Genomic DNA, 21414 nt, shown 5'->3' with positions numbered 1-21414 from the left:
GCAGAAAATAAGTTTCTTCGACAAATGATTGGGGTACCCCAGAGCACACCTACGATCCCGCTACAATACGACCTCGGGAGGAAAAAGGTAGAGGACATGGCAAGACTGCGTCCCCTCCTATATTGGAGACGCGTAAAAACCACTCCCGAACTGAATCATTATGCAGCTGCCCTTATGGATGTTGTAAGCTCCGATCGTTTTCATAAGATACTATGGCTTAATGAAGTAAGAACCTTGCTCCAGAAACTGCACCTAGATTACTTGTGGACAGCAGTAGATCCACAAGTCTTTCCATCCAAGACATGTTTGAAAAAATTGTACTGGGATATGATATTTAACATGGCATTGATTTCTAACCAACCATCGATGTTGACATCTCAGTTCTTGGATTTTAAACCCATACCTAAATATGAACAGTATTAGGACTTGATTTCCAAACCCCTAGATAGAAAGTTATATTTCCAGTTCAGAATTGGTTCCCTACCCCTTAATGCTTTTACTGTCAAATGGTCCTCCGGTAATGTGAATACTTGCTCCCATTGCAAAGTACATGTAGAAGACATCCCACATTTTTTGTTTGTTTGCCCACTATATGCTGCCCCAAGAAGTAGATGGCTAAAACCGGTATGCAGGAACTTGGGGACTAGGAATTGCTCAGAGGCACTGAGAATACTAAGATCTAATTGTGTCCCGCATCTTGCTATTGCTGTAGCCAAATACATGGGGTGGGCCTGGCTAATACGCACGCGCACTTTAAAATTGTAACTAGAATTGAATATGTATGCAAGGCTCTATGCTGTGACTTGGATTATACAATGTTTGACTTTTTATGAATTGAATTATTCGCCAGCACTACATATTATGTACGGTTTAATCTGCATTTTATCTTGTTCTTAAATTCTAGAATAGTATTTATTGTTATAGCTTAGGGAAACATGCTTTTATGACAGTGTTGTCGAATAAAGTATTTAAACTTGAGTGGTAGGAGCTGGTCCCATTCCAAATTAGATTATCCTGAACTATTCAACAAGAAGAAACTCTGGCCTTCGACGTTCTGCTCCACAGAAGACTGAAGAATCTCCCTTGTGGGCAAGGAGTGTCCACCCTGCAACTGCAGGCACCATCAAGCGTCCAGCGGCTTCACTTTGTCGTCTTCCCTCGAGGATCCAGACTTCAGAGCCCGACGAGACCCGGATTCCCAGACCTCTCCGACCTCATCCTACATCTGCAGCAAAGCTGAGACCCGTGGGTGCGACGAGGCGGGGAGGGGGAGGGGCAGGGTGGAGAGGGCTCTCGGTGGGTTTTCAAGAAAGCTCTGTTCCAAGAAAGACTGTGTTGCCGCCAGTAAATTCCAGGGACCAATTAGTCCATGCATCAATGCCACAGCCATAATCCTTTCGCCAGGACAAACCAACTCGTGAGTAATGATAGGAGTCATCAGCTGATTAAAGTCGACGTCAGGAGAAACCGGTCCGCAGAGACACAAATCCATGGCCCAATCGAAATCACAGGTCAGGCAGTGAAATACAGGCTGGACACAGGTGAAGTAGGAGAATCGAAAAGATAATCCATATGCCGTGCTTAATATCGCCAACGGCATTGTGCCATAATATTCAAGCATGCGATTGCGGAACAGCGTCAGCAGCTGCAGGGCGGGAGCTTGCACAGGAGGGACATCCATATTTAAAAATGTAAAAAAGCACAAGAGCGTCCGTTGGTAATGCAAGTAAAAATGGGAATCCACCAAGCACAGTGGAAAAAATAGAATGAAAGAAAGCAGGGATGACTCCAAAGATTTTCTCAAATGAAGTCACGAGACCACTGGTAACAACTTTAAAAAAGTGCGCCAGGCCCTTTGTGGAGGACGCGTTAAAGATAGTCCGAACCATGTCGCTGAAATGCAAAGGCGAATCAGTATTTAAAAGGGTCTGCACCTCTGTACGGGTGTTCGCTATGTGACGCACGAAAGTTTCACGGGCCGAACTCAAGGCCACCTCTCTCTGAGACAAAAGAGCTCTTATTCTTGCCATGCCGTTGAAATGTGCTCCCAAGGTTGGTATTTGTGGCCAGATTGAAAACTCCCTATGTTCATGTGTGAGAGGAAATAGAACATTTCTGCAGCAAATAACCCGTTCACTTACTGTTACGATAAAAGGAATACTTTTAATTAACCCAGAACAATCTTCATTATTGAGCATCAAATAACTACCATTTTTCAACAACTTGAACGTGGGGATGATAGCAGGAACTGGCGTGCCTTGCAACACGCAAGCCATATTTGGTCGGTGTTTGTTGCATGAACCGTGTAACTGTATGTGCCTACACATTAGTGAATGATCTGGCGTCTCAGTGCATTCCTCTCCATTCAGATAAACTTCTTGATCATCTTTGAAAATCTGTATGTGTATGGAAGCGACCAGACCTCATGAAGAAAACCACTACCTAAAGGTTCATAACGACCTATTGGTATATATTTCATACAATTTGAAAACTTATATAAAGCAAAAGGCAGCGTTATTAAACCGTGGATAAGGCACGTTGCCAAAGCAGCCAACCTTTTGGATTTATACTGGAAATGTTAAAGGAAGAATTACGGAGTAGGGCCTGTAAATCTTTAATGGACAACCGAGTAAAATTACTCCAACCATCATATTCCTCTAACTCCGGGATAGTAGGGGTGTTTAATTTTTTAGAAGTAGCCAATCCAAAGCATTTGGTCTGGGAAATTGTTTCATTCACAAACAACATATGATTTGGGATGAGACATGCACGGTGCAAAGCCTCAGTGCCTTGTACCTGCCAGGTTAGTGAACCCCAAACTGATGTAGATCCTGGATATCTTTACACTGTGTTAAGTTAGCATGGGCTCATTACTGGTTTAAACGCCATTTTTCCTTTTTTGCAACTTCTGCACACAACACTTAGTTGTTGCTTTAGCTTTCAGCCTACCTGCGTCAAGATCTATGCCTGCTTCAAGCAGGCGCAGGGTTTTGATGCAGCTTTGTCCTATCTGATTGTAAATGCGGCACACCGTGGGTGGCAGAGCAGCGGTGCACGTTAACTGGTGCATCCCTGGGGATGTGCTAGTTAATATAAATCTGCCCCTTTACATTTAATTATGTGCAGGGGACACAGAGTCGGTGAGTTTTATCCAAGGTTAAGAAGAGATGAGTCCTGTTCAGTGAAAAATTGGAGATAGGCTTCACCTCCTCTGCTCCTCAGCATCGTTGGACATGGTTAAATAACAGCTGCAAAATGTTACTCTTGTTAAACAATTTTACTATTATAATCTCTGAGATTTGTCTCTTACTGTGCAACATCTCATTGTTGTTATCTTTCTTTAAAGATAAAGACAACATCAACATGAGCGACAATCAGCAATCAGTTGATTTCGACCTCATCATTGAACTCGTAATTGAAACATCAGTGGATGTTGATCCCTTGGATGATTTCAATCCTGAGGATGAAGAAGAACGTGATGAGGATGCAGATTTGTCAGAATTGTATGACATAGGATGGGAAGCTGACGTGCTTGACCCTATGGAACTATAAACATTTATTTTATAAATTTATAATAAATAAAAAGTAAATATGTAAACCGTTTAATTTAAAAATAAAGACACCTTCAAAAACAGGTTATGTGTAGTGTCTTCAATAAAATATAAAAATATGGTCATAAAATTAGATCAGATTCATATATAAAACAGCACAGGTAAAATGAATATAAATTCCATTTCTTTTCTGCTATTTCTGTATTCTAAATTTGCCATGTACAAAAAATTCTTCTATGTAAAAATGTTAAGTAGTGTGTTAAGTTTTTGATGACTGTTATTAATTTACTGTTGGGTAATAGTGGTTAATAACATTTTTTATTATATTTTACCACAGATTCAACTGCAGATTATTTCAAGATTTTAGGATGCCAAGCAAAGAAAGAGTGAGAAAGGCTGCAAAACGTCAAAGACAGCAGGTGAATGAAAAAAAGCAGCAGTCCTCTAACAAAAAGATTTGTCAAGTCACCAAGAAAGCACCGGGTAAGAGTACAAAAACATTCATAAGAAATATCTCTAGTAAAAAAAATATTACTACAGAAAATGTTTCAGTCCAGAAAAGGAGAAGCAATTCAAACGGTAAGGAAAGGCCAATGAGAAATGTTACTGCTAGAGTAAGAGATAACTCTATGCATGAAAGTAGAAGGAAACAACAGTTTAGGGACATTCGTAAACGAATGTTCCGCAACAGGATAATTGGCAATTTGTTAAAAAATATTAAGAAAGGTCAACAGAAAGTGGTTTTTTATAAGAGAAAAAAAATAGTTGAGAAAGTTATTGATCAGGCATTTGAAATTAAACGTAAGTTATTTATTTTGACAATCAATAGAATTAGGAAGCTAAACCATGCAATTTATGATTTCAAAAGAAATAGTAGATGGAAGAGAATAGTTAATCGTAGTAATTTTTGTGAAGTTTTTTCTGGAGAATGGATGCATAGTTCAAGCTCTGAGGCATTTTTTAATGAGGAGAGTTATTTCCAGGATAATGATTTGGTGCATGCAGTTGACACCAGTGGTCGAGCTTATGAAGTGAAAGATGGTTGTCCAGTTGAAAAAGAAAAACTTGTGACAACAGAGATAGAAGAGGTGTTAGGTAATGAGGTTTTAGGGAGACGTCCTAAGGGTCCTGTGTACACCTGGAAGTGTAGTAGTATTTGCAGTGTACGACACGATTCCATCAATTTGCTTTGTGATTTTATACGGTCATTTAATAAGAAAAGTTTGAAGCAGAAAATGAAGTTGTTGCAAGAATTAGATCCTTGCAGAGTGAGAGAAGTGATAGGTTTGCATGGTCATTCACTGGCTTGTCTTTCCAGGAGAGTATGCCAGAGTGTTTTTCATCATTTCAGGATGCTAGCAGTGCATCATAATAAAGTGAGGAAATTGGTTAGAATGTTGTATTATGCTAAGAGTCCAGCAATTATGCTTAAACAATTATGCGCTGCTCTTTTGTATGGTTCTGAAATAGATGTGAAGAATATATGTGAAGAAATTGAGTTTTGTTACTTTGGAAGTAAAGAGGAGAATGTTGAAATTGACCAAGAAGAAGAGAGTAATGTGGAAGATAGTGTACAGGTTTCCAGTACAGATAATTTCCAGAGGGAAATTGCGACGTTTGAGGTGAAATCAAGTGAGAGGCCAAATTTCACTTGTGTGTGTTGTCGACGCACTTATTATAAGAATCAGACTAAGTTAGTGGATTTATATGGAAAAAGTGAAAGGGAAAATAATAGTGAATGGAAGGATTTTACAACATACTTGATGGTAGAAAATTGTTTTGATTTGGGATTGGATCAACGTGTGTGTACTTATTGTTGTAACAAATTAAATCAAAACCAGATGCCTGCTAGAGCAGTTCATAATAATCTGGAATTGGTTGAGATTCCTTCTGAATTGAAGTATTTAAATACTTATGAATCTATTTTGATTCAAAGTATCCATCCCTTTCAGGCTATTGTAAGAATGGAGCCAAAGACAGGGAAATTGCCTCCATCAGATTTACAGAGAGGATTAAAGGGAAGAGTTGTTTATTTGCCTCTAGATTTGAAGAAAAACATTAACACAATTGGAGTAGAAAAAGTGGAAGAGGAACCTCTTGTTATCTTAGTTAATGGGGTTCCGACAAAGAATAAGAAAATATGGCAAGATTTAGTAGATGTTAGGAAAGTCAAAAGGGCAACATTGTATTTGATAAAATATAATAAATACTATAAAAATGTATATGTTGCAGAAGAGGAAGTAAGTGAGGAAGAGGATAGCGATTTGTGTGCTGGCCAAATTGAGAAAGTAGAACCCTGTACTAGTGAAGAAATATATGAACATTATAGTGTTCATCCTTTGCATTCCAAGGAAGTCATGGGGAATGCTATTGAGTTGTTTCAAATGAAACAAGCGAAAGGGAGTCCCATTAGTGTTTGGGAGGAAAGTTTGGAAGCTCGGTGTTTCCCACAGCTTTTTCCAACAGGTCAGGGAGGAAGATATGATGAGCGACCTCATCAAATTCCTGCTTCTGAATACCGGACTTTGCGATTGTATGCAGGAGATCCTAGGTTTCGACAATGCATTCCTTATTTGTTTCATCTCCTGTTTGAAAGCGATCTGTCTGGACTGTCATATGCAGTGAACCACATCTTGAAAAGTGGTATACACATGCAAAACATCTCGGCAAGTGACTTTATGGATAAAGTCAATGTCCAAGACAGTATTTTGGATTCTCACCTGATTAATCTCATGGCGTGTCAGCGTGGTACTAATGAGTACTGGTACCGTCGTCATGGTGATTTAAAATGTATGCTGAGGAACTTAGGAACTCCCACATGGTTCCTCACTTTGAGCTGTGCTGAGTATGGCTGGGAAGACTTACTTGAATTTCTACGAGAGGCAAATGCTAACGTAGAAAACATCGAATTCAAGACACCCGGAGAACTGTGCTCTTTGGATCCAGTCAATGTATGTAGGTACTTCAATCATAGATTTGAAGGTATGATGTCTTTCATCATAAATAAGAAGAATCCACCTCTTGGAGAGGTGTTGGATTTCTTCTGGAGGAAGGAGTACCAAGCAAGAGGTGCTCCTCATATACATATGTTGCTGTGGATCAAGGATGCACCTAAATTTGGAACGGATGCAGAAGACTCAGTGATGAGTTTCATAGAACAGTATTCTACGTGTGCTGTTCCAAACGCAAAGGAGAAAAAAAGCCTAAGAGAAAAAGTTCTACGTTTCCAAAGCCATCGATGTGGAAAGTACTGTCGTCGTAAATTCCGGAACAAAGACAAGTTCTACACCAAATGTCGTTTCGGCTTTCCACGACCGGTGATTTCTAAAGGAAGAGTGAACAGTTTGATGTCTTCGCTGCGACATAATGTGATGAAGAAATCACCTAAAAACACATACAATTTGAAGAGGAACGAAGAGTCTAAGTACATCAACGACTACAACCCGGTGATTTTGTCCATGTGGAATGCTAACATGGATATACAGTTTGTGGCTGATAACTGTATGGTTGTGGCTCGGTATGTGACATCTTACATCACCAAAAAAGAGAAGACAGAATTGAAGGATATGTGGGAGGACATTTCCCATGAAAAGAGCCTCAGCAAGAAGTTGTACAGTTTCAGTCTGAAGATGTTGTCGCATCGAGAAATCGGAGCTTACGAATGTTCTGACCGGTTGTCTTCAGCAAGTCTCTATGCCAAGTCCAGGAGTATCGTTTGGGCGAGTGTTGGTCTTGCTGCAACGCGTAATCGAGTTCTGAAACCTGTGCGGGAAATTGAGTATTTGGGGGAAAAGGAGCCAAACAGTACCGACATTTTGAAGAGCAACATGTTGGATACATATTATCCAAATCGAAGCAGTCACCTCGAGAATGTTTGTCTGTATGAGGTTCTGCAAAATTACATATTCAAGAGGAACATCAAAGAAGATACTGAGAAAGGAGTGTATGCTGTAATAGGAAGTGAGGGATGTCTGGTCAAGCAAAGAAAATGCCACTTGATAAACCATCGAAAATTGAGTGGCGAATCTCCTGAAAAAAAGGAGTTTTTCTATTTAGCACTTTTGCAACTTTTTAAGCCTTGGCGTGCAGAAGAGGAACTGCTTGGAGATTTCCTTTGTTACGAAGACTCATTCAATGCTGCCAAGGAGACCATAGAATGTCCTGCTTTTCCCAAATATATAGAAATGTTGAATGTGGAAATTGAGCAGGAAGCAATGATTGCAGCCGAGATTGCCAGAGACAGTTCTCAGGACAGTCAGAGTTCTGCTTCATTGAGTCAGGATCCACTAGGAGGACCTCTTATCGAAAATGAAGCTGCCACTGCTATGAATGAAGTGGAAAGAGCCATGGCACATGCTCAGGAGGATGCGGTCAACTTAGAAGAGTTGGAAAGACAACTCAACGTTGAGCAGAGGAAAATATATGACGAACTTACCATGCAAATTGATCATGGATTAAGTCATGACAAGAAAGAGTGCTCATGTACGTCGTTGAAGCCTGTCCGACTGTACGTGAGTGGAGAAGCGGGAACTGGAAAAAGTTTCCTTATTAAAGCAATTTCATGTTATTTGCAGGAAAGGACAGAGTCATCGCTGTCTTGTGTTGTCACCGCTCCAACTGGACTGGCAGCACATAACATTAAAGGGATTACTTTACATCATTTACTGATGCTGCCAGTGGAGCATGACAACAAATTAGAATATCACAAGCTATTTGGAGATGCTTGTTTTGAAGTTTCAAGAGTCTTGAGGAAAATGAAACTTCTTATCATTGACGAAGTAAGCATGGTTTCCAATGTCATGCTTGCCTTTGTGCATTTGAGAATGCAAGAAGTTCTCAAAACAGAGTATGGTGTGTTATTTGGTGGCAAACACATCATTGTTTTCGGAGATCTTCTGCAGCTGACACCAGTGAAAGGGCAACCTGTGTTCAAAATGCTCACGCATGAAGATACCAGGAAGTGCTTAGAGAGCATTGGCAACGTCAATATATGGTTAAACTTCAATTATGCTGAACTGCATGAAAATATGCGTCAGGCAAAGGATGAAGTTTACAAGACTATTCTACAAGATGTTAGAATTGGAAAAGTGACCGAGCATGGGAAAGAAGCTTTACATGCACGATTACTGACAAATTTATATCCAGACGAAGATGTTGTGCCTGAGAATATTTTTCAGAAAGTTACTGAGAAAAAATCTGGAATATGTTTGATGCCAACTCTTGCAGAATGTGCCAAATTCAACAACAAAATGTTGCATTTAGAAAAGCAAGAGATTGTGAAACTGGAAGCTATTGACAGAGTAGAGCATATGGGATCAACAATTATTTTGTCTGAGAATCTGAAAACAAAATTGGATTCATTAGAGAAGAGTATATCTAAAACTGCGGGTTTTGAAAAGACACTGAATGTGTGCTTGAACTGCCGTATAATTTTAAGAAGGAATTTACATGTTGAAAGAGGTCTGGTAAATGGATCAATGGGTAATGTTGTTGATTTTGTGAAATACAGAAATAGAGATGGAATTGAATTTTTAAAAATTAAATTTGATGGCATTGAGGAAGTACAGCTAATTGCTCTTGTTCTGCTAGATTTTTGCTTGTAAAAGACTTATATGTTCGTCGTAAGCAGTTTCCTGTTTGCTTGGCATATGCGGTGACAATCCATAAATCGCAAGGTTTAAGTGTAGACTGTGCATTGGTGAATATTGGCAGTTCTGTGTTCAAGGAGGGTATGGCATATGTGGCATTGTCACGAGTTAGAACTTTATCGGGATTGTACTTGATTGAGTGTGATGTCACAAACATTTGTGCGGATCTAGATTGTGTTAAGGAATACAATAGGTTAAGAAGAGAGTATGCGCCACATTTGCCTCAGTATCCTTTGTTTGAGAAACGTGTGGTAGGCCGGAAACGAAGAAATGTGACCAATACTGGGGAGGTTGTAGCAAAAAGACGAAAAGTCGATGAACCTGAAATTATAAGCAGAAACAAAAAGGATTCTGTTGAAGATGTTGTTGGTTTTCAATTTGAAAACAGTTCTGGTGTCAACTGCTATGCTAATGTAGTGGTTAATGTTTTGTTTTCTCTAGAAAATGTAAAAGAAGAGATTGTGGTCAATTCTGATCAAAGATTTTGCAGTTTGTTAAATTCTGTGTTAGAGAAATGTAGCACTGATAGAACAAACATAGAAAGTGTGTCTGAAATTCGAAATCTGTTAGACAGATGTTCAGGCCAAACACAATTCTCTCAAAATAGTCAGCAAGATTGTCAGGAGTTTTTAATGTATATGCTTGATGTATTGCATGATGAAGGTGTAGATGTAGATCACCTGTTTGGGCTTTCTTATCAATGGCAGCATGACTGCGAGAAGTGTAGGGTATCAAGTACTACTAGTGTAGACTCAGAAAGATTTATATATTTAACTTTGCCAGACAGTAAATCAGTCTCTTTTAATAAGCTAGTAAAAGCAGCTGATCACAACATGGAGTGTAGCCAATGTAAATCTGAAATGATGTCCACATTATTTATACGAACATATGGCCAGTATGTCATTTTAATGTTCCAACGATGTAGGCCTGATGGAACAAAATTGACAACTTTAATTAAAAATGTTGTGGCTTCACAGTTGTCAATATCAGGAAGGACTTTTGTAACTGTAGCAATTATATATCATGATGGTCCTTCAATAACATCAGGACATTATACAGCTTATTTAAAGTGTAGAAATGGCTGGTCATTCTGCAATGATTCTGTTTTAATTTTCAAAAAAAAATTGCCGTATGACCTTAAAAACTCTTACCTGGTGTTTTTAAAACCAAAATTTTAGGGAAAGAATCTCGGGATGTGCTCTGAGGAATTTCAAGAAGTTCTAATGGCTCCTACACGATTTGGCCTTGAGGATAAGTGTAGTACAGAGACATAACTTCTTACCATAACACTGGACGTCATGGAGAAATACGTGCACTTTGAATGAGTTCAGAAAAACTGTTTCTTTTTATAAGCTAATTGAAGCAGCCAATCAAAACATGGAGTAGAGGGAATGTAAGTCTGCAATGCTGTCTACTGTTTTACATTGCTTTGTGATTAAAAGTGATGTAGAGAATTAAATAATTGTACTAGTCATAAAGGTAGTGTAAGTCTGCTTCATAGTAAGCAGTATCAGTGTGATAGGAAATGTAGAACATGATTGAGCAAGAAGGGGAAGATATTACTAGTCCAGGATTGTGAAAATGATCCTCAACATTTTAATTGTGAAAGTTGCGGAAATACAACATGACGGGATTGGCTTAAAAGAATTCTAAGAGTTATAAATGGCTCAGACACGATTTGGCCTTGTGGAAACGTGTGGTAGAGAGCGAGAAGTCATTTATTGTATGTAACATGTTTTTGAAAACGATGGAGGTTTTCTTTCAGAAAGTGGCGGGTTGAAAGTAATAACAGCACAACAGAGTGTAAGCTGTTCATAGGACATCCTTGGCCGTCATGGAAAGTAAGTTAACTTTAAGGAGTTCTGAATTCTGATTTGTTATGTTGTATGGGTTTTTTAAACACAATCATTTTGATTGTGGTTTTTTTTCCCCGCTGTTATATGATGAATACCTTCAAGTCACTGTTTTAGTGAAATTTGATACATTCTGAGAACAGCAAAAATAAACCATTTAACATGTATAATTAATTCGGTTCTGTTTGCATTTATGATGTACATGTAGAACTGTGTAGGAGGCATGGAGAAGGTGAGGCTTCTGTAAGTGTCAAAGTTGTTGCATACAGTGCTCATATTCTACGTAGTCTTTTATATTTCATTACTTTCACTGTTTCTGACTGATCTAAAAATTTTTTTTTAAAAAGAACAGTAAGTATAAGGGAAGGAAACAGACAGTTATGTTAAAAGAAACACAGCTATAGGGAATAAACTAGGGATACTGTTACCCGCAATCCTCTGCTGATGATGTCACTGAGCATGTCATGAATGATGTAATATGTGACATCATCAGCAGTGGATTACGGGTAATAGTATCTCTAGTTTACTCCCCTATAGCTGTCTTTCTTTTAACATAACTGTCTGTTTCCTTCCCTTATACTTACTGTTCTTTTTTTCAAAATATTTTTTTGGGTTCGCTTCCGGTTCGCGTACCGGGGAGCGAACTGGGAAGCGAACTACGAGAAATAGAGGTTGGCACAGTTCCAAATATTGTACCAATTTTTTAATAACGGGGAGGTAGTTCTGAAAAGAACTTTTTTTTTTATTGTTTTTGTTGTTTTATATTTTTTTTATTATTTTTCTGAACATTTTTTTACTTTTTTTGAATTTTTCTGAACAGTTTTATATTTTTTGGGTTTTTTTTTCGGAGGGGGCAACGAAAACGATTCATTGTAAAGGGCTCAACAGGAGCAACAAAACAAAAAAAAAGAATTTATTATTTGGGGCGTTTCGTACAAACTTGCATATGATAGTCAATAGCTCTGTTGATCAGAGTGATGCTACTTTCTCCGTAGCAAATGAATCCACTGCAATGTACGCAGACTTGTTTTACTTCACGAAATCTCGTTTGTATATTTGGCACCATCTCCCTGCCCTCTGGTCCCGTTACTTCCGGTACAACAGATCTTCTGGCCATAATAGGGAGATTATCTAGGTCGTTACGAAACTGTGCAGCACTGTAGTTGTTAGGATGCCACCTAGTCATATGGCGATGCATTGTGTAGTTTCCGAAACTGTATTTTTTGTCGGTCCATCTGGACAGTCTATCTTGACATATAAGGCAAGTTACGTATCTTGCATTTACTTTTTTCTGACCTTTGGGAATTTTAAAAAATTGCCAAATGAAGTTTTCTTTCCGGTGAGACGTCCTGGGCTCCTCAGGCAAAAAGTGCCTCTATTCGTGCTCGTCGTCCTGTTCCTCTTCTTCCTCTTCTTGCTGAATTATAACTTCAGCAGGTGGTCCACTCTTCCTTGGATGTGGTGGAGGTGGTGGGGAAGCACCAGCTGAAGCTACTAAAGAAGCCATTGCTCACTGGTAACAAGGGGTCTTTCTCTCACAATGATGAAAGTCAGAGTGAGGAAAGAAGGAGGGATTTTCATCATTTGGGAAAAACAATAGTTCTCAACCAATGAAAAGTGTTCATTTTAGATTATATGACCTAGTCTTACATCATTAGGAAACCAAAAGTGAAATGAACCAATGAAAAGTGTTATTACCAAGTCACATGACCTGCTGTGTTTACGTTACGCGCTTTGCAGGGCCTCCCGGTTTGCTTCCAGAAACCTGTGCTTTGCGACTCGGTAAGCGTACCAGTTCGCTAACGTAGCACGTCATATGACGTATCACGCGACAACGCGAAACGTCATGCGGACGGGAGGCGTCACGATGTTGTTTTCTAACGCGGCAGTTGCGGTAAAGAAACGTTTACCGGCTCGCGGTCTATTTCGCGGCATCAAGGTCAGCTAACGGGAAGCTTCCCGATTCGCGAAGCGGGAACGAAGAAAAAAAAATATTTAAAAAAAAGTTATTAATAAACATATAAAATATATTTTGGGATTTAAAGAAGAATAAATTTTACAGCTACAGATATTAGCTGTTAAAAAACCAATGAAATTCACTGAAAAAACCATAGGTTATAGACCATATATAGTTAGGAATTAGCATTTACAAAACCTTGAAAATTCACTGAAAAAACCATAGGTTATAGACCATATATAGTTAGGAATTAGCATTTAGAAAACCTTATTTTACTCACACAAAACCATTGAAATTCCATATATAGTTAGTTGCACTAACTATATATCGCGCACCCGCAATCCACTGCTGATGATGTCACATATTACATCATTCATGACATGGTCAGTGACATCACTGATGACATCACTGATGACATCTCAAATGACATCACTGATGACATCACTGATGACAACATCCAGTGTCTGTATGTTTCTGTATACTTTAAATATGTCTTACATATTGAAGAATGAGTGGATGAATAAGTGTCTGGATGAAGGATTCAGTAGGTGCATGACTGACTGTATGAGTGAGTGATTAAATGTGTCTCACTGAGTGCATGGGTTAGTGACTAAACTGTCTTAATTTGTGCATCATTATTTGTATTGTTCTGTAAACTGCTGCATGTGTTGATCAGTAGCTATATGAGTAACTATATGGGTTATTGATTGGTTGCCCAATTATTTGTATGGGAGACTGAGTGTGTGTGTGGCTGGCTGGGAGGTGTGTGACTCTGTGCAGATCAATGTGTACTTGTATCAATGATTGTATAAGAGAGTAAGTATGTGTTAGTATATGTTTGAAAATGTTATGTGCTCTATGTTTAACTGTATAGATTAGAAAATGGAAGTGTGATTGATTCTTTACAGGACTGACTAGGTGTGTAAGTAACTCCATGGGTGAGTGGCAGAGTGTGATTGTCTGTATAGGTGTATGAGTGCATATGATAGTGTTGTAAAGATGAGTCATTGTATGTATGAATGATTGTATGGGTGAATGAGTGAATGTGTATGTAGAAGTAGGAATCAGTGAGTGCGTATGTAGTAACTAGTATTGGTGTGTCAATGGTTTCAAAAATTATACTCATATTTAACACTGGGTGTAACAGAGGTTATATTAAAGTGTGAGGAGATGCATTTTATTGTCACATGAATGATATCATAAGTGATGTGATCATTGATGTCAAATGAGATGTCATCAGTGATGTCATCAGTGATGTCATTTGAGATGTCATCAGTGATGTCATCAGTGATGTCACTGACCATGTCATGAATGATGTAATATGTGACATCATCAGCAGTGGATTGCGGGTGCGCGATATATAGTTAGTGCAACTAACTATATATGGAATTTCAATGGTTTTGTGTGAGTAAAATAAGGTTTTCTAAATGCTAATTCCTAACTATATATGGTCTATAACCTATGGTTTTTTTCAGTGAATATATATATATATATATATATATATATATATATATATATATATATATATATATATATATATATATATATATATATATATTACCTACTGACGATAGCCAGTAGGTATATATAGTTAGGATTTTTTTCCTATGGGATTTCTGAAAATTCTATGTCGAATAACTTTGGCGTTTGTGGACGGAAGTGGCTGAAATGTTCAGGAAAATGGCACATTTTGTTTCTGACCAGCCCCTGAAACTTTGGGGGGGTTTCGTCAAGGGGGGGCCGAGAAAAAAGGGGGGTCCCAAAACGCGTTTTTCCCATTCATTTTTCCATAGGGCGGTTGGACTCACTTTTAGCTCGAACGGCTGAATGGATTTCCACGAAACTTGGCAAAATTGTAGATATGGCTTGCCCGATGTGCCTTTGCTAGGTCTCAATATATGTGCTCCAGTGGATTTTGAGAAATTAACGTTCAAAAAAATATATATATCTGTAAGCGCGCTCCGGGCAGCGCCCCGGTTCGCGTACCTGACGCGTAACGGAACTAAGCGAAGCTGATTGGCTCTCCGGTGTCTGTCAACATTCTAAACAGTCCGGAGCGGCCGCCATCTTGTCTCTCGGTAAGATCGAGAGACAAGAGGTGGCAATAACGAAAGGGGACCCCCTAGATTTGAAGTGGGTGGCTGAAAAGGCCCATATAAAGCAAAAAAAAATATATTTTTTTATTTTCGCGGGTTAAGCGCCCGGTTCGCGCACCGGATAGCGAACCGGGAAGCGTGACCGGCATAGCTACGGGAGTCCACCATCTTGTGTTTCGATAGAATTTATACACAAGATGGAGGGCAAAGAATGTTGGGAATGGGTAAAAGGGGGCATGGTAGACACCCTCTGACCCCCTGGGTTTACTGAGGGTGGTTGAAAGGGCCCATATAAATTTTCACGGGTTAAGCGTCGGGTACGCGAACCGGGCAGCGCTCCGGGAAGCGCAACAAAGAGAAAAAAAAGAAAGACAGGGTATAAAAAATTTTGCAATTTTGTTATAAATGGAAGGTAGTTCTGAAAAGAACTGTTTTTTTATTCTTTTTCTTTTTTTTCTTTTTTTATTAATTTTCTGAACAATTTTTAGATTTTTTTGGATTTTTGAAAACTATTTTGTGTTTTTTTAGTGTTTTTTTAGGGGAAATAACAAAAAAGCAGGGTTTGAACATGTCTCAACCGGAGCAAAAAAAATAAAAAGGATTCATTGTTTTCTCTTCTTGTTGCATTCATGATTTTCTCCAGCTCAGTTAATCAAAGTAATACTCTTCTCTCCATAACAAATAGTTCCTCCACAATATATACAAACTATTTTGTAGTTTTCAAAAGGAGTTTGAATATTGTGGATAATTTCTCGGCCTTCTGGTCCGGCGAATGAGCTTTGTCCACTGGAGGTGCTGAGGATGACATTTGGGGGGTTGGCAGCAAGATCCCTTACTTGTGCTTGGGAAAGATTATTAGGATGCCACCGCTCCATGTGGCGAATCATTGTATGATTCCCAAAGCTGTATTTCTTGTTGGGTTTGCCACGAGAAAGTACATTTTTACATATCAAACAAGACACCTGGGGTGCATTGACCTTCTTTTGTCTAGGTGGAAATTAAAAAAATTGCCATATGTAGTGGTCTTTAATATGGCTCTGCCTTGGTGTTTCTGGCAGGAACTGCCTTACTTGTTCTTCCTCCTCCTCCTCCTCTTCGTCCTCATTATCTTCCTCTCCACCAAAGTCCAGTGTTGGAGGTGGTCCTTTTGGTGGTGGTGGTGGTGGTTGCTGAGAAGCAGCAGCTGCAGCTATTACAGAAGCCATTGTCAAAAACAGGTCTTGCTCTCTGGAAGTAGAAAGTAAGAATGAGGTAAAAAGGTGGGGGCTTTCATCATTTTGAAAAAAAAAATGTCTGGACCAATGAAAAGTGTTATTTTCAGGTCACATGACCTGTTACGCTTACGTTACGCACCGCGCCCCGGAGCGCTTCCGGGGCGCTGCGTGTCGTGCACTGTAGCGCTCTGGAGCGCTTCCGGGTGCGCTAACGCAGCGCGTCATAAGACGCATCACGCGGCTACGCAATAGGTCACACTTACGTGACGCGTCACGATGTTGTTTTCGATCGCATCAGTTGCGCTAACGGAACGTTTCCCAGGGCACGAACCGGGGCGCGATGCAAAGTTACGCTAACGGGGCGCTCCCCGGGGAGCGCACCGGAAGCGTACCGAAGCAAAAAAAATAAAATACTTTCATACATCCAAAATAAAATATTAAATACATAGAAAAAATAGTATTCACACAGTTTAGTCACTATCCAATATATTTAGTGACACACTACAAATTAGTCAAGTAAACAGTCAATCACACTGCTACTAAATCCTCCATCCAGACACTTATACATCCACTTATTCTTCAATGCGGATTGCTATATATATATATATATTCAATGAAAAAACCATAGGTTTTAGACCATATATAGTTAGGAATTAGCATTTAGAAAACCTTTAAAGTTGATATTTTCTCACACAAAACCATTGAAATATGCATAGAAAATATAGTCTTCATTATAAAGAAGAATATATTTTACAGCTATAGATATTTGCTATTAAAAAACCATTAAAATTCACTGAAAAAACCATAGGTTTGAGACCATATATAGTTAGGAATTTGCATTTACAAAACCTTGAAAATTCACTGAAAAAACCATAGGTTTGAAACCATATATAGTTAGCTGGATAATTTAATCATACAACACCATTGAAATTCCCATATATAGTTAGTTGCACTAACTATATATTTCGCGCACCCGCAATCCACTGCTGATGATGTCACATATTACATCATTCATGACATGGTCAGTGACATCACTGATGATATCACTGTTGATATCTCAAATGACATCACTGATGATATCACTGATGACATCATCGAGTCATTGTATGTTTCTGTAAAGTTTAAATATGTTTTACAGATTGAAGAATGAGTGAATGTATAACTGTCTGGATGAAGGATTTAGTAGGTGCATGACTGACTGTATGAGTGAGTGATTTAATGTGTCTCACTGAATGCATGGGTTAGTGAATAAACTGTCTCAATTTGTGCATCACTATGTCTGTTGTTGTGTAAACTGCTGCATGTGTTGAACAGTAGCTATATGAGTGACTATATGGGTTATTGATTGGTTGCCCAAGTAATTGTATGGGAGACTGAGTGTGTGTGTGGGTGGCTGGGAGGTGTGTGACTCTGTGCATAGATGTGTGAGCAGTTGATTCACTAGATGTATGGGTTCAAGAGTGCATGTAGAAACAGCTGTATTGGCGAATGACTGTGTGCATGAGTGTATTGATGAGTGAATGGATATCTCAATGCTACATGTCAAAGTAAGTACATAAGTAAAACACAGTACATGTGAGAGTTGGCATATATAAATAACTGTGCATGAGAGCCAGTGAATGTGTGAGTGGCTGTATGGATCATTGTGAACTTGTATCAGGGATTGTATAAGAGAGTAAGTATGTGTTAGTATATGTTTGAATAAGTAAGGTGTGTATAACTGTATAGTTGAGGAAATGGAGGTGTGATTGATTCTTTGCATGACTGACTAGGTGTGTGAGTAACTCCATGGATGAGTGACAGTGTGTGAGTGTCTGTATACACTGAGTCTATCTAACGTTATATTAGAGTCTGAAGAGGTTCATCGTATTATCACATGAATGATGTCATCAGTGATGTGATCAGTGATGTCATTTGAGATGTCATCAGTGATGTCATCAGTGATGTCATTTGAGATGTCATCAGTGATGTCATTTGAGATGTCATCAGTGATGTCATCAGTGATGTCATTTGAGATGTCATCAGTGATATCATCAGTGATGTCACTGACCATGTCATGAATGATGTAATATGTGACATCATCAGCAGTGGATTGCGGGTGCGCGAAATATATAGTTAATGCAACTAACTATATATGGGAATTTCAATGGTTTTGTATGATTAAATTATCCAGCTAACTATATATGGTTTCAAACCTATGGTTTTTACAGTGAATATATATATATATATATATATATATATATATATATATATATATATATATATATATATATATATATATATATATATATATATATATACATATATATATATATATATATATATATATATATATCCAACCAAACACTCTCCTCCGTAAAAAGAAAGAAGTCCGGGCCACTTTGGAGTTGCAAAGCGAGTTTTAATTCAGAAGGCTTTTTCTCGACGCGTTTCGCAGGTGAAACCTGCTTTTTCACGAGAACGAGTGAACTGCATTGCATTCAACATAAACAAAGTCACCTGGTATTGACGTCATACCAATAGTAATAAACAAAAGACTCGCAGATGAACAATTGGGCTGAGTTCATTGTAGAGCACTGCTTATTGCACTTGAAAATAAAGATGCTTTTTCAAAACAACATTGCTTTTTTCAAATTGGAACACAACATTTGTGCAACAACTATCAATACCTACCATACTAACTTTATGTCGTTGTCTTCTTTGTGTGTTTGTCAATTTTCCTTTCAGACCACAGGTTTCCTCTAATCCGAAGGAACACTCACTTTTTCTGGTTTTTCTTTTTGCACCCATTTTTACATTGAATTTTAACTTTCACGTCCTCTGGCAAGGGTGGGCCTTAGCGCGCCCACATCACCGAGGTACATTGTTATATGGTCCTGATGAAAGGCCAGTAAAATTTACACATAGACGGGCAGAAACATGTCGACCCCACTTTAAGTGGAAATACCCAACACATTGGTTGGTAAATTTCCCGACAAATATATTTTAATTAATGTCTGGCTGACCACAGAATACATTTTTTTTGCTTGGTACAGCTTGTGACATTTTTTAATCCACACTATCTTTTCACACTATTGTCACAAAAAAACAGCTCTGCAGTAATCTGGCGTTGTAGCACACCAGGGAGGCATTCAGCTTTTCCTGGTGGGCCCGATGATGAAGCATGTCACCACCCAGGGTGGTGAGTGAGGGCTTCAAAAGAAATCCCTAAAGGACTTCCATTGCGAACTAATAGGCTGATTTCTAGTACTGTGCTTAATAAACCTTTACTCTCACGACACTCTTTTGTTGTTTGACATACACTTACCTGGGGGACTGAGAGTGTCTCTTCCCTCTCTCTCAAGTTGTTTGAATCTGTTCTAGCAGTGCACAGCTGTGAGAGTAGAATCTATATAAAATTGGTACATCACAGGTAACCAATTCGATACAAACAATGGCGAACTTTGGTCTCACCATTTCGGAGGAAGAGGTGGTTGCACTACTAGCTGATCCCAATCTCTTTGCGGATCCAGCAATATCACAAGCTATTTCCCACACTTCTGAATGGGAGAAACTAACGGAACAAAAACGAGACCGGATAAGGACTATTCTACATGGCACAATATTGAAACAGTACCTATCAACTAATACCGCATCTAAGGGACTCCTTGTGACCAATGCCCCACGTAAATTCCTCAACGATGCCACATTTCGGAAGGAATGGGCAATGATAGCCTGGCACTGCACTCGTGATTGGCTAGTGCTAATCATAAAAACAGCGTTGCGCCTATATGAAGCACTTATAGTCGAAATCCAACTGACCGAGTCGCATTTTAAAACAACGATCACTAGCTACAAAAAGAAACTGGACGAGATCAATAAGGAATTGGCTGAATATAAAGACTCTCTTATGCATTCAAAAGTCACCAAATTCCAGAAGGATCTTAGGAAATTTGAGTTCAAAACTGTATACCCCTATTCAGAACCTGACTATACTCCACCATGGCGTGATTCTAACAAATCAGATGACACTGACAGCAACTCTTCGAATAGTAGTACTTCCAGTAACTATGGCCAGAAACAGAAAGGACGAAGAGGTGGCAGAGGCCAATCTAACTTTCACAATCATCAATCTGGTTGACCACCGAATGGTACACCAGGGCATGGCCCACCTCCATTTATGTTCCAACAACAATCGCCTTTCTCCTAATGGGGTGGAATCCCTATATGCAACCCCACTATCCCCAAAACCAACATCAGATGCCTTTTTTAGAGAGAGGCGGGAGGGGAAGAGGAAGGAGACGAGGGAACAACCAAAACACACAAGTCACTTGGCAAACAGAGGACCGAGTGGGCGACCACACCAGCAGCAAAACAACAACACCGGGCACCAGTGCCCAGGGAGTCTAATAACAAACCTCTCGAACAAAACTCTGAGCCCAGTAGAAGCCAAGGTCCTAGAGAAGGGACTTGGTTTTGTCCCTACTGTCAGATCTGATAAATTTAAACTCCACTGCGAGTTATCTGAATTTTTCAGGAAACTAAAACGGAAAGCTTTTTTTGAGGCCCGAGCAGACGCTACCAATGATTCGTCTAATTTTGACACCAACTTTAGACCAAAATCTACCTTTGTCCTGCCACCACATACAATCCCTGCAGAAATAACTGCTTTTGAACAGGCGGTTTTCAATGACATGGAATCCCTGCCCATAACGACACCATTTAAAAAGAATTCTGCCCTAGAATTTCAAGCATTAGAGAAATTGAAAAAGGATAAAGAAATAACTATCAAGCCAGTGGACAAGGGTGGCGGCATAGTGATCCAAAACACTCTGGACTATGACAATACATGCCGCAAATTATTGAATAACAGGACCAACTATACCCCCCTCACCACTGACCCCACTCCAGAACTGAAGGCACGTATCCACAGCCTAGTAAAGGACGTCGAAGAAAATGATCAAATCTCTAAACACGAGGCAGCCTTCCTCACGGCAGGTGGTAACACCATTCCTTACTTCTATACCCTGCCTAAGACACATAAAATGTCAACCCACCCCCTGGACGACCTATAGTGTCAGGCATCTGCTCCGTTCTGGAACCTCTTTCCACTTTC

The sequence above is a fragment of the Lissotriton helveticus genome, chromosome 2_1, assembly GCF_964261635.1.
Source record: "Lissotriton helveticus chromosome 2_1, aLisHel1.1, whole genome shotgun sequence".
Taxonomy (NCBI): Eukaryota; Metazoa; Chordata; class Amphibia; order Caudata; family Salamandridae; genus Lissotriton; species Lissotriton helveticus.
This window is presented reverse-complemented; position numbering follows the sequence as displayed.